The following is a 13037-nucleotide window of genomic DNA, read 5'->3' on the forward strand; positions in this document are numbered from 1 at the left end:
GCTAGAATAGAATCGAATATTTTGCAACCATTTTACTTGGAAGCGATTTCATGTTGTATTAGATTTCAAAATCAAAATATTTATCTTCTATTATGGTGTTACATATTGAGTTTGACGAATAGGATTGATTTTAAATTTTCCGAGCTTAGTTTTGTCTGATCGTTAGTATTTTACCAAGGCCACTAAATCCTCGCTCAATTGAAACCTGTGTACAAGAAGTGCTCAAGGCCGTTTGCCACAGTAGAGTCAAATCTGGGTCAGCCTCTTGCATTCCCACCACATGATGATATCCATATTCCACGAAGCACTGATCTACACCACGAAAATTATACTTATATCCCCATCCTACGCAGCAGACGAAATTCCATTAAAACAAGAGAGGGAAACAATCACTCTCGCGCTCCACACTCTCAGCATTTTGGAAGAGGGATTCCAACCCATCTTCAATCAGTTTTGCGCTCTCGCCTCTCCTGTGTGATGCACATAACATCCTCTAATCATTGAACAAGTCATCACCTCTGATGATGAGTTTGCATGTTGAGTGGGAGCAGAGGTTTTTTTCTGCTATTGGAGAGGTGTGTGAAGTCCTCCTCAGAATATTGATACCTCACCTCATTTTGGCATCATGAGTGATGCTCCAGCAAGCCTGGTTGTATGTTTTCACAGTCAGTGTAGCTGAGTTAGAAGTCCGTTACACTGCCTGTGGAGGTACGCTACCCAGTGAATGCGACTGTGCTTGCCGTTCAAACACTATGCTATATTTTGTGTTGTGCTCGTTTCCAGCACACTTTTATGTATAATTATTCGTACACAAAATAGTTTGTACATGCGAGCTCCATTTGCAAACACGGTTAACATAGTGTCGTGGTATTAGTAATCTTTTTCGCTCTACCCATCATCATCAGCGTTGATTCATTTTGATTTGTGAGCTTGGGTTTAACGTTTGAGTCGAATGTGTAGGTAGTTAGATCTAATTTGTTACTAAATTGCACAACGAAAGTTTATAATTTACGTTCGACCAATTCATTTCCACTCAGCCTATAGTATTTTGATTCTACTAATAGGTACATACTACAAAGCCTATTTATGAATGAATACACTGCCACTTGAAAAACCGTTGCAAAAACGCATCTTGTCCATATATAGAATTGTTCTCGATTCTTGTATGTTTATAGTTTCGATATATGATTAAGACCACTGCATTCGCTATATTTGTATGCGTACTTTAGGAAAGTTACAATAATGGCAAAATATAACTAGACCAAGCATTCTGGTCTATACATGAAATGTGATTATATTGTCTAAAATTTGATTTTTCTTCACTGATCCGGGTTTTTTTACTACACACAATCGAAAAGTTATTACAAGCAAATCTTATGTTATAAAGATTTAGTTCCAGATATTAGTTCGGTCACAGTTTTCTGTTTTCTTTCTTCAGATCTTCTTAAATAAGTTCAATCGGATTCGATCACCTACTACAAATGAAATGACCTGATAACCAAGAAGGTTTGGTTAAATATGAAATACTCGATATTGATTGGTTGTGATTAAACCATACGTAAGAAATATATATGATTTATTATTACTATAAATAAACTAAGAAAATAAATATTTTACATTAAGTAGTATAGTCCTACGTCTACAGTTCGTGCAACCCCATAGGGCTGCCCCTTGTAGTTTTATGAGATTCCTTTAGTAGTTCAGATGATAGATTTTTAAATAAAATAATAATGTCGTCTTATGTTCATTTTATTTTTTACTTAACTTATTTAACTTTAACTAAAATATAACAATATTACAATAAGTTCAATTAGAGTAAGAAAATATTGTGGGTTTCAATATACCTCTAACAAAACACTTTTAGGCTGAGTAGAGACAGGTACTTGCTCTGGAGTCGCCTATGTTTGTAGTTGGCTTAATGTGACCCAATGTAATGGTATCGGTGTAATTTTTTGCATATCACAGCATTATAACTTGAAATGGATATTATAGTCATAAAGACGAAAAGAAACGAAACGAAATCTACATTTTCTTCGGACCCAATTGTGAACTCTTCGCAAACGAAATACATAAAATTCAATCATCTGAATAAAATAATCTTATCATCATCCAAATTCCCAAACTATGAGCAGCAATAGTTCCAGACTCGACTTCCAACAAACTAGCCAAGACAACTCTTCCCAGTTCACAATGGCAATCTATTTAAAATTTAACCAACTTATTGAGTGCTCACAATTGTGAGCCCAACCATCGCTCCGAAGTGTGTGTGTGCATATTAAACAGAAAATGCAAACGGTATCTCCCAACTGGATTCCAGCAACCTACCCACAAACATGTTGGAATTTGCTGATGGTGCAAAATGAAATACTACACCGGGACATCGACTGAAGTCCGGCTCTCGAACGAAAACCACTCCTACACTCCTAGACTTTGAATACGATATTCGTGTTCTTGCGGCGAGTTTTGCAGAGTGTCGAACAATTATGACCGAATCCTGCACGTCTCGGTACAGAAGCTATAGGATGATACGGGGCTCTACTCTACTTATGTGTTGGGGGTGTTTTGGTTGGGGAGGTGATTTTGTGCACCGGAATTGCTATTTGAGGTTAGTGTTGGCACATACAATCAACATTTCGATGGCAGCAGGAACATACTGCCGGCCAGAATAGCTCGGTTGCTACCAGTTTCTGCCAGTTCGGCAAATAATACTTTCCGAAGATCGAAACCTCAAACCAATACATCGTTTCTCCTAATGCATGTACATGTACGCACGGAGCATCGGAATAAAATCTTGTATCGTTGGAAAGAATGATTGATTAGTTATCCCCCTAGTATGTATGTGGAATTTCAACAAATTTTCCCGAGACTGGGCTTGGATCGGTTTGAATTTAGTTTTATTTCATTATTACTAATTCAAAATTTATATTTGCTATATTCGCTTTTCATTGCATTTAATGACGTTTGAGTTCGGTATGGCAAATGTACTTCTTTCGTTATACACCACAAAGCTATGCTGGTCACACATGAAAAATCGTCATTATCAGGTTTAATAACTGATTTGAGAAATTTCTTCGCACTATGCTGTGTTTCTCTTTAATGGAGAAATTTTTTTAGTGAAAACTATTTTTATTTTTTCTTCATAGAGGAGAAGGCGTGACTAACTAATTTAGTTATGGATTTTGTGTTTCGCCTTCGTCTGATTAGAATCCGACGCTAACTTATTGATAGGACTAAGCTAGCATCCAAACGATTCCATAACTAATTTTTTCGTACTGAACAAATGAAAACAGATTTAAAATAATGGTTATCTTGGATACTAATATATGCCAGGTTTTGAAGAATGAAGATTATGTATCTTTTTAGATATATTTATATTTTACCGTCATACACCAATGAAATCAAATCACTACAATCCGCTTAATCATCGGCGGAAAGCGGGAGTAAATTTTCGTTACCCTTCCAAACAACCGATCCAAAGAGAAATTGTAATACTAATTACTTTTGGATACCGAATCAATCTGCTGCTGCTGTTTGCAATTGGATTACTTCATTTTTAATCCATCTGACTGACCGGTAAACCGGTTTCAGTTAATTTTACGAATCACGATTTATCCGAAAGAGCACGTGACAGTATCCTAGCGAGATGAACTGCACAAACCGCCGAACCGAGGCAAAGCCATCTGTCAGCCAGAGCGGAGTCCGAGAGCGGTGTTATTGATGACGATGGCGGGTGTGTTGGTGAGTGGGCATCAAATGTAATTACGATAAGCAAACGTTAGCTGACGAGGTGCGGCCATATTGCAGACGCCCGAACCGCAATCTGCATTGCAGTTCATCAATTTGCGTGGGAATGCAAATGATTCAATGTGGGTGAATAGAAAGTGGATCAGTAACATATCGGAACATGAATCAATTACCGTTTAAATCGATTCCATCAATTGTTGTGCGGAATGTTTGCACGCTAACCACTACTGATTGTGTGGAAGTGTGACGGTGATATGCTATAGTGCTAGCAAATAGATGATTAGCACGATCTGCTATGTTCAATCAATTTGTTCGGATTATGGCTAGATAAATTCAATTTATTTTGATGTAATGACCATTTCCAAATAAATCGACAATTAAAGTGTTTATATGTTGTACTTGGATTTTTATATTAGCTCGTCCTTTTTATCACTCCGAACATTTAACTCTTCATTCTTTATTCTTTACTATTAACTCTACACTCTTCTATGTGCTCTTCATTCACTTCTTTTTTCGGGTTAGACAAATTTCTTTAGAAATATCTCTAACTCTATGTGAGGGATTGATGATCGAATCCAGGAGCGTACGTATAAATAAACAACTGATGTCCCATAAGCGGAGAAATTCTGATTACTCATAAGATCTTAGCAAAATCATACTTACTTCCAGAGTTACAAATATTTAAATTATTTGAATAAAAATTGATTATATTCAGCCTCGTTCTTTTTCAATATTCAGTTATGCAACTGAAAACGTCAAACGAACAAACTGCCCATTCATCCATGCAAATTTTCATTCGTCTCCGAATATTGCACGAAGTTAACGTGCAGCAAAGAACAAAAACAAAGAAAAGTTCTTCAATTTTTCGACATATTGTAGACAATATTATTATAGTTGAAATTCAATTAAAATTATCTGTTTTTGTTTGCCCCCTTTTGAGTTGAATATTTGCATTAGCACTAGCGCCGCCTGGTGGGGTAATTACGAGTTATACTTTCTACCATCCAGAAGCTCTGGACTTCTTTTATAAATTCCCCGAAGACACGACCTTTCAAAAAATTCAGAGTCTTGATATATTTAACATTGAATCCATTTGATGATTGTCGAATTTACGACGAGAATTTCGATTTATTTACTCTTTCTTCATAGCACACCTGGCGGCATAGTTCTCAACTATTTGGATAGCCAATTACTCAAAGGCTCAAGTAAGTACAACCACTTTGCCAAAGAAAGTATGCCGCTACATGTTGACACGGACGAAATAATCAGCCACAGCCCCAATTAGTCGAAATCCCATAAGCTATGGGTATCCTACAACGCGGATTCCTTTTTCACACCCCCAGTTAATCGCGTAGTAGGACACCCGACTGTATCAATATTTGAAATGGCATTTTTTCAGTAAAAATCATGTTTAACTTATGGACCACATAAGATGAAAACTTACCTCTTTCAGCAAAAGTTCCCCTTAATAATGCTTTTGATGTGCACAGAAGATCACTTTTATGAGAAAAATCATACTGAAAAATTGTACGGAAATACTTTATCAGAGACACCCTAAGTTTCCATTATAGCTCTATTCACCACCAATGTCTGACGCTGTCTGTGCTGTCTGGGACGCAAACAGTGATAATAATATCTCAAGCCTGAACCCTATCCACTGGAGCTAAAAATAGATAACGAGTGCGATCTGCCTGAAAAGGGGCGGTACCGATTTGCTTATAAGTGGAATTGGAGGTAGATGGGTTCATTGGTAGGTATTGTGGCTGTGGCGGTGATCACGATACTGTTTGGGAATCTGTGATGTCACGTTTTTAAAAACCAAAAGAAGCAGTTTGTCACGCCCAGTTTTTTACGTGGTGTAGCTGAATGTACGTAACTTCAGCGAGATTAAGCTCCATTTTCACTTTAACTAATTGTTCCACTTCCTGAACTGTGGGTCTAACACGAATTTTATTAAAGTCGATCGAAATCGTGTTATCCCGGGCACTTTTGTAGCACGGGCACTTTTGTTTCATTTGGCAAACTTATTTCACTCCGCAGCCGGGGCAACGACACAATATTGTTTATGCACTGATATAGAACAAAACGCTTCACTGGTGCCTATAATCTGCTATAGCGTAGCAATTTTTTGCTTCTGCTTTGTGCATCCGGATAGAATTTTACAATAGCATTTACCCTACAAACAATCATAAAACAATAAATATTATAGTAATTACTGTTTCAACATTGTTCGATGCCAAGTTCTCACAGTAGATTTACAATAAAATTTCATGTAGCAATAATTTTCACTGTTCAGCAAAAAACTGATACAGTGCATTCACATTAAATTTTACTGTTTTCGAGAAAAAAATGTATGGAGAAAAATTGATTTTTTTAATGTTAAGATACATAACCACCTCCCTTTTCCACTGTAAAAGTCTATTTTACATTGAAATTTACTGTAAAAATGATAAAATTTATTGTTTTTGTATTGCAGCATAACACTAAAACTTACTGTAAATTATTGTAAAATTACTGTACTGTCACAGTGAAAATCATGGTTTTGTTACTGTACATTTCTATTCGGGCAATCATGGTGGTACCAGCTTATGTGGGAATTTTCTGCGTAAATGCACTCTTCAACCCGACCCTCCGGAACCGAAACTCCAATTCAAATGAATTTGTGCCTTTCTTATTTATCCAAACTATGATTTAATACCTGGTTACGTTCCATATAACATTGTGGAAAAGTCTATTACATTCTTATTGCTTTTGATAAGCATATATAAGTGCACGACTATCAAAATCCTGATAGGCAACGCTGACACACTTGAAACAAACAAAAAAATATTATTTAAATGAAGCTTAATCAGCCTATGTTCAATGTTGGCTTTATGTTGACATATTTTCAAATGTGGGTTTGTGGGGAAGGGAAGGGGTTTAATTAATGGGAAGGAGAGGAAGCGTCGGAAACTACCTAAGACTTATTTTGGTATACGGGTGGATGAAGGGAATGCAGATATGAGGTTGGTCTGAGGGGGGTGATGAGAGAGAGGTGGATGGAGAGAAAGGATGGGGAGGGATAGTTGGGGAGTCCAATACCGAACTGCATATTATTCCATTTGAGACTAGGTTAGTGAAAATTGGTTCAGTCGGTCAGTCAGTGGCTTTCATTCTGGAATATGCCTGGAATCCGGGACTTCCGGAATTGTCGAAAGTGGACAATGTATTCCAAATAATCTTTGATTCGCCATCAGTGATCTAAGGCCTGCGAATCGAAGTAATTTGATATTCATTTCAATAGAACACTGAAACCTCCATTTACGAACCAAACCGGGGATTCGTAAATTGAATTAGTTCGTAAAAAAAGTGTTCGTTATTTGGGATTTAGTTCGTAAAAAAAGTTTGCTTCACATTCTTATTAATATTCGTTGGTTGAGCAATATTCTCGATAACCCTGACAATATGGGTATTTTTGGAATGGGCTTGCCAAGTAGATGCTGAAAATGGACAATTGGAAACTTTTCCAAGTTCAATATGACGATTGCCGGTTGAGCATTATTTTTGATAACGAACAATATGGGTTTTATTTCCGTTATGCACTCGTCAACCCTATCCCGAAAATACCCATATTGTTGAAGTTATAGAGAATTGGATTCCAAAATAGTTCAATACATCGATTTCTGTCATGCACTCGTCAACCTCATTTCGACAATACCTATATTGTTGAGGTTATAGAGAATTTATCTAAACCGGAAGTCATCTTAGATTCCAAAATGGCTCTAGACATCGATTTCCGTCATGCACTCGTCAACCCCATTCCTAAAATAACCATATTGTTGAGGTTATAGATAATTTATCTGAACCGGAAGTCGCTATCTTGGATTCCAAAATGGCTCAAGACATCGATTTCCGTCATGCCCTCGTCAACCCCATTCCGAAAATACTCAACTTATATTAGTAGCAATTAACTAAGAATACATAAGTATATAACTTCATGCTGTAATATACGAACTCAAACTTTCCAGAAAGAGTTTGTTATTTCGAATTTAGTTCGTAAAAAATGAGTTCGTTATTTGGAATTTAGTTCGTAAAAAAAGTTACGTAAATCGAATATTACGTAAAAAAAGGGTTCGTAAATGGAGGTTTCAGTGTACCGGTTTATATGAGAAATTCCTATGTGACCGCAATAACCAACCTGTAACTCCGAGCTTGAGCTTGAGCTTGTGCGACCATCCCTGGCTGCTACTCCGTTATCGACCTGGAGTAGCTGAAGTTGCATAGGGAATAAGTAGATAATTATTATGCTTGGGAGTAGCGAAACATATTTCAATGTGCAACTCCTAGTAATCCTAAAGTGTTTATTGATCAACACCGGCATCGACCAGGCCCGAACTTAGATCGCGGAAGGAAATGGAAGGAATGTTAGTTCGATACTTGCTTTTGCTAGAGGCCGTGTATACTACTGCGCACACTACAAGTATCACGGTAGGAGGATATTTTTTAGTAACTAGATATCGACCCATCAGCCGATGGACCGGGGATCAACGGATTTACTTCCCTTCGGACGTGACCACAGATTTTTTCACCTCAGAAAAAGGTCAACCACCTCGGTTGGGATTGAACCCAGACCAACTGGGATGGGTGGCGGTCACGCGTACCACTCAACCGCTGGCGCCGTCATGTAAGAAACTATGTCCCGGCAGATTGCGAAGAATAACATGCAACATGCCGTTGAATATGATAACTTTTAAACCCAGATATGTATGTATGTGGGTGGATGATGATAAAATTGAAGTACGCCTACACGACCCAGCACCGCACGCTAGACAAGAACACATTACATTAGATTCATATGAAGAAGTGGAATCTTTTACTACACCCAAAATAAAAATCTTTTGCAAAAATTGCAAGCGACAATGACTTGCAAATAATGTTAGCATCGCTTGCAATTTTGCAGTTAAAGCTGCTTGCAATTTTTGCAAGCATATTAAACGCGTCATCTCTTGCTATATCTACACACGTTTCTTCAACACAATTGTTAAGGATTGCCACCACATTTACGTGCCTATGCTGGTTGGTATAGCAACGCACGCCGAGTTTTTATGTACTGTCACCAACATCATCAACGCAGTATTGTGGCTTATTCATTACACACGCGACAGAATCGAATGGCCGATGTGCTGTTTGTACGAGTTTTAACGTGCTGTTCTCATCTGTAAGAACAGGCCAGTGCTTATAGTCTGCGCTACGATGCACAAAAGCATGAGTTCAAATCTGGGTGGGTCTTTTACTTTTTTCATTAATCGTGAAATCATCCAAATGTTTATATATGACATTTATCCACTCACAATTATCTGATAGCATGGTTGGATGCATAAAGAAAGTATTGGTTAGTGATCTGTTCGTGCGGGACTCGCTTTTAAATGCCCGCAGTCTTTTTTATCTAACCAATACTCATACATAGCTAATACATAGGCAAAATTCGTTTTTCTGTTTCTTACATTACATGCAAGGAAGCTTCTTGCAATTTTTGCACATTACCAGAACGTTTGCCATTTTCGCTCGTATTTATTGCATTAATGTAAGCGAATCTTACCGGGTACGTTTTGGGTGTACAAACAATACTTGGAGAAACTTTCATTGGCACTCCAAACGGCGTTTGTGTGGTTAAAATGGGGCTGTTCACACATCTTTGACATACGCTACTAAAACACAAAAAACGGTCGACAAATGACTGATGCGCTTTTTATCTCGAAACGACCTCCGGTGTAGTTGTATGTATGCTTAAGGTTAGGCTCTAGTAATTGTTTCAGCTCGCATTTAGCAACTGTGCCCTTCGTCGACTGCTGGCCTAACATGAGTAAATCAAAATGGTGTATTCCCGTATACATAAAAATATTAATTTGCCAAACTTCGCTAAAAGGATTGGCTGAAAACTAGATAATTTAAAACAGCTTTGAAATAAAAAGTGAAAAGAGAGAACTTGAATGGTTCTTGAGATATTCATAGCCGTAAGCTCAAACGCGTACTAACTATTTTTAAACCGGACTAACTTTTAAACCGGCCTAAACTATTTGGTAAGCTTTAACCCAACGATGCTGTCATTTATATGGCTGCGTTCTGATCGGCGATACACGACAATGTTAAAAAACAACAAATTCATGTTAAAAAAAATGAGTAAATTAGACAACACGGAGAATTGTTTTTCATGCCGATATTTTCTTGCAGTAAAATAGCTTTTCTTCGTCATATGTCTCGTTCCATAGCGTGTGAGAACAATTTGGTCAACATGTAACTGATGTGTTTCTGACCTTAGAGCTTTAACTTGGTGGATAGTTTATAGTTGGCCGATGATGTACAGCATTTTGTAGTGACATAATATTTAATGCACAAAAGAAAATAAGTTTGAAGTGGTTGCACCATCGTGCCGTGATAGTTATTTTAAACTTTGATTAAAAAATTGGTTGAAATATTTCAATTTGAATTCAAAATGAACTGTGAATATGATTCTAATTGAACACGATACCTGTAGACACGGGGGGGGGGGGAGAATATTTATATTCATTTCAAGCTAATTTTCACAAGTTTGGAATAAATATCAATTATAAATAAAGGTTAGATCACACTCTGCGAATGAAAATTGTACACGTTTTTTTCAGCGAAGCTTAAATAAAAAGTAAACAAAGGCCAAACAAAAAATTGACAGAATGATCATTTTAAATTCACAAGTGTTATATTTCATATTGTTGATTGCCTATTTCTGTAATGCACCAATGCAGATTGGAACGATTTTATTTGCTAACAAAATTTCTACGATTTTATAAATAAACAGTAATGAATGTTTTGAGCATCCTAGAAATATATTTTTACGAACAAATATATTGATCGCCGTTGCGTTCGCAATCAATTTTAAAATATTTTTATTTGGATGTTTTATGTGAGTTTATTCATATAGGAACAATGCGTATATTCAAAATCTTTTATTTAATCTTTACTTAGGGTATTAATGGAGTTACTTTGTAAGCAGTTGACATTCTGATTCAATTTGAGAACTGGTAGTGAAAATAAGAAAATTTATAAAATAGTGCATTTTACGATCTACATCCGATTGTCATTTATTTGGATCTATCCAATAAAGAAAAACTATTTTTTTTTCGTTATTCACTTTCTTTGATGTGTGAACGACAGATATATGGGCAATAATTCGTGATAACATGTTATTGATTTATATTACGGAATAAAATGATCCCACTTATTCTCACAGCGATATGTAAAAGAAAATAATCAAAACAATTCTTATTGCAGTTTTTATTCTAATTCGCAAAAAACAACTTTGATCTGAATATGCGATAATCGATTCGATTTATCCAAATGCTCTCCTGTAAATCTTCGATGAGCAATTGGAATCAAGCGTGTAGAGAGAAGGAAAGAACAGAAAAATCAAAAATACAGGTAAATATAGAGCACTCTAGTTAGAGTGCGCCCAAGACGCGTTTGACGTATCCAAACGAGCAGAAATCTGACGTACTTCTATTGTGAATACGTCAAATTTCATGTTCGTTTGGATACGTCATGGCCTCTTGGCCACACTCTAACTAGAGTGCTCTAGGTAAATATAGTTCGACGGTGCTTGTCTTTTCTACCTGTTAAAACTGGTTTTATTGCGAGCAAAGAGAGCCATATTGATCCAGAAGAAAGCCGAAGAGAGGATCGAAAATAACGAAGTATGCGCAAGAGGAGCAAGTCATATTTTTGTCTTTTTCCGGTAACATGATGCTGCCATTTGCATTACTGCGTTCTGGTCGGCAATACGTGGCAATGTTAAAAACCGTACAATGAGGTTAATAGAAAATTCACTGTTTATGCTATTTAATAGTCTGATGTATTTATATTTTTAAAATAATTTTGGAATCCTCGATTTAGCTTAAACAAAATAACATTAGAATTATTTAAGATTCATGTGGCTAATACTACGTTCACACAACAAAAAGCGTGTTTTAACGCTATCTCGATGACATTTTTCTTGTTGCTAATTATTAAAACATGTTTTAACTCTGTAGTGTGAACATGGTATACAACGTTATTTCGCTATTTTGCTAATAATGGTGCATACTATCGTGAACGTTATAGAATTGTATTGTATGTCTCTAGCCACTCCAAGGATTGAAAAAGCTTCTCTAACATTATATTTAGTAGTCAGACAGTTCAGCCAAATCTGACTATTTCAAATCAAATCAAATGCTTACAGAACAATAATGGAAGCTTACCTTTTTTGGAAACGTTTGTATTAGTTGCTGTTCTGCAGCACATGAAAAAGCCAAAATCAATTATTTATTTGCTTCAGATAATTATGTGGTCATTGGAAAAGAAATCTGACATTTTAGCCTGGTGGTGCTTATTATACCATCCTACCCAACTACTCCACTAACCATGCATATAGAATTTGGCAGACCTACTTTGCTGAAAATGAAGTAATTCAAATTATTAGCACGATTACCTAATCAATCCTGAAATACTAAAAGTTCAGTAATTGAGCTGAGAATTTGACAACCTCAAAAGCTGATTTTCAACGACGTAAATCTGTCAAATGGGTTAAATCCAAATTGCTGAGCTTTCAACATCTTGTATTGCTAAAACGATCAGTTCAACGAAATTTTGCGACGTCGTGCAAAAATTGAGAAAGCTTCAAGTCCCGGTTACAAAATAATAAATTACAATTAATTACTTCCTATAGTCTGCAATCTGTCTGATAATCAATTGACAGATATAATTTAACAAATTGAACCTGACACTTGATGCAGACAGTGAATCTTCAGGAGGCACCTCGACAAAATGCATGTTAACCGTAACTCAATATTTCCTGGACCAATCGTACTGAATTTTGCACAGTTTTTATTCTTCACATCATTGGTCTACAGTGGAAATGCTAATCGTCCAAGATCTGATGGAAAATTATAAATAGTGAAACAATATAAGCAATCTTCGATGTTATTTAAATACCGATCAAAATGAGAATATTTGTAGCAGATTGTTTGCCGTCATAGTGTTACTTAGGTTGTATGGCATGGCTTTATTTACAATCTTTTATTTAATCTTAGTTTGGATTCTTTCGAAAGCAGTAAATTATAAGAAAACTTCCACTTGCTTATTGTGTTCTTTGTGAGAAGATATAAGTAGAAAAGAGTACACAGTGTGATTATATATTCTTTTCTTTTCCTCTAGTTAAACTAACTAAAAAATTGTGGGTATATTGAACAGCTTCACTCATTTCGATAGCCATAAGTAAACTAACAAACGAAAACAATTTTTTT

The sequence above is a fragment of the Topomyia yanbarensis genome, chromosome 2 (assembly GCF_030247195.1).
Source record: "Topomyia yanbarensis strain Yona2022 chromosome 2, ASM3024719v1, whole genome shotgun sequence".
Classification (NCBI taxonomy): domain Eukaryota; kingdom Metazoa; phylum Arthropoda; class Insecta; order Diptera; family Culicidae; genus Topomyia; species Topomyia yanbarensis.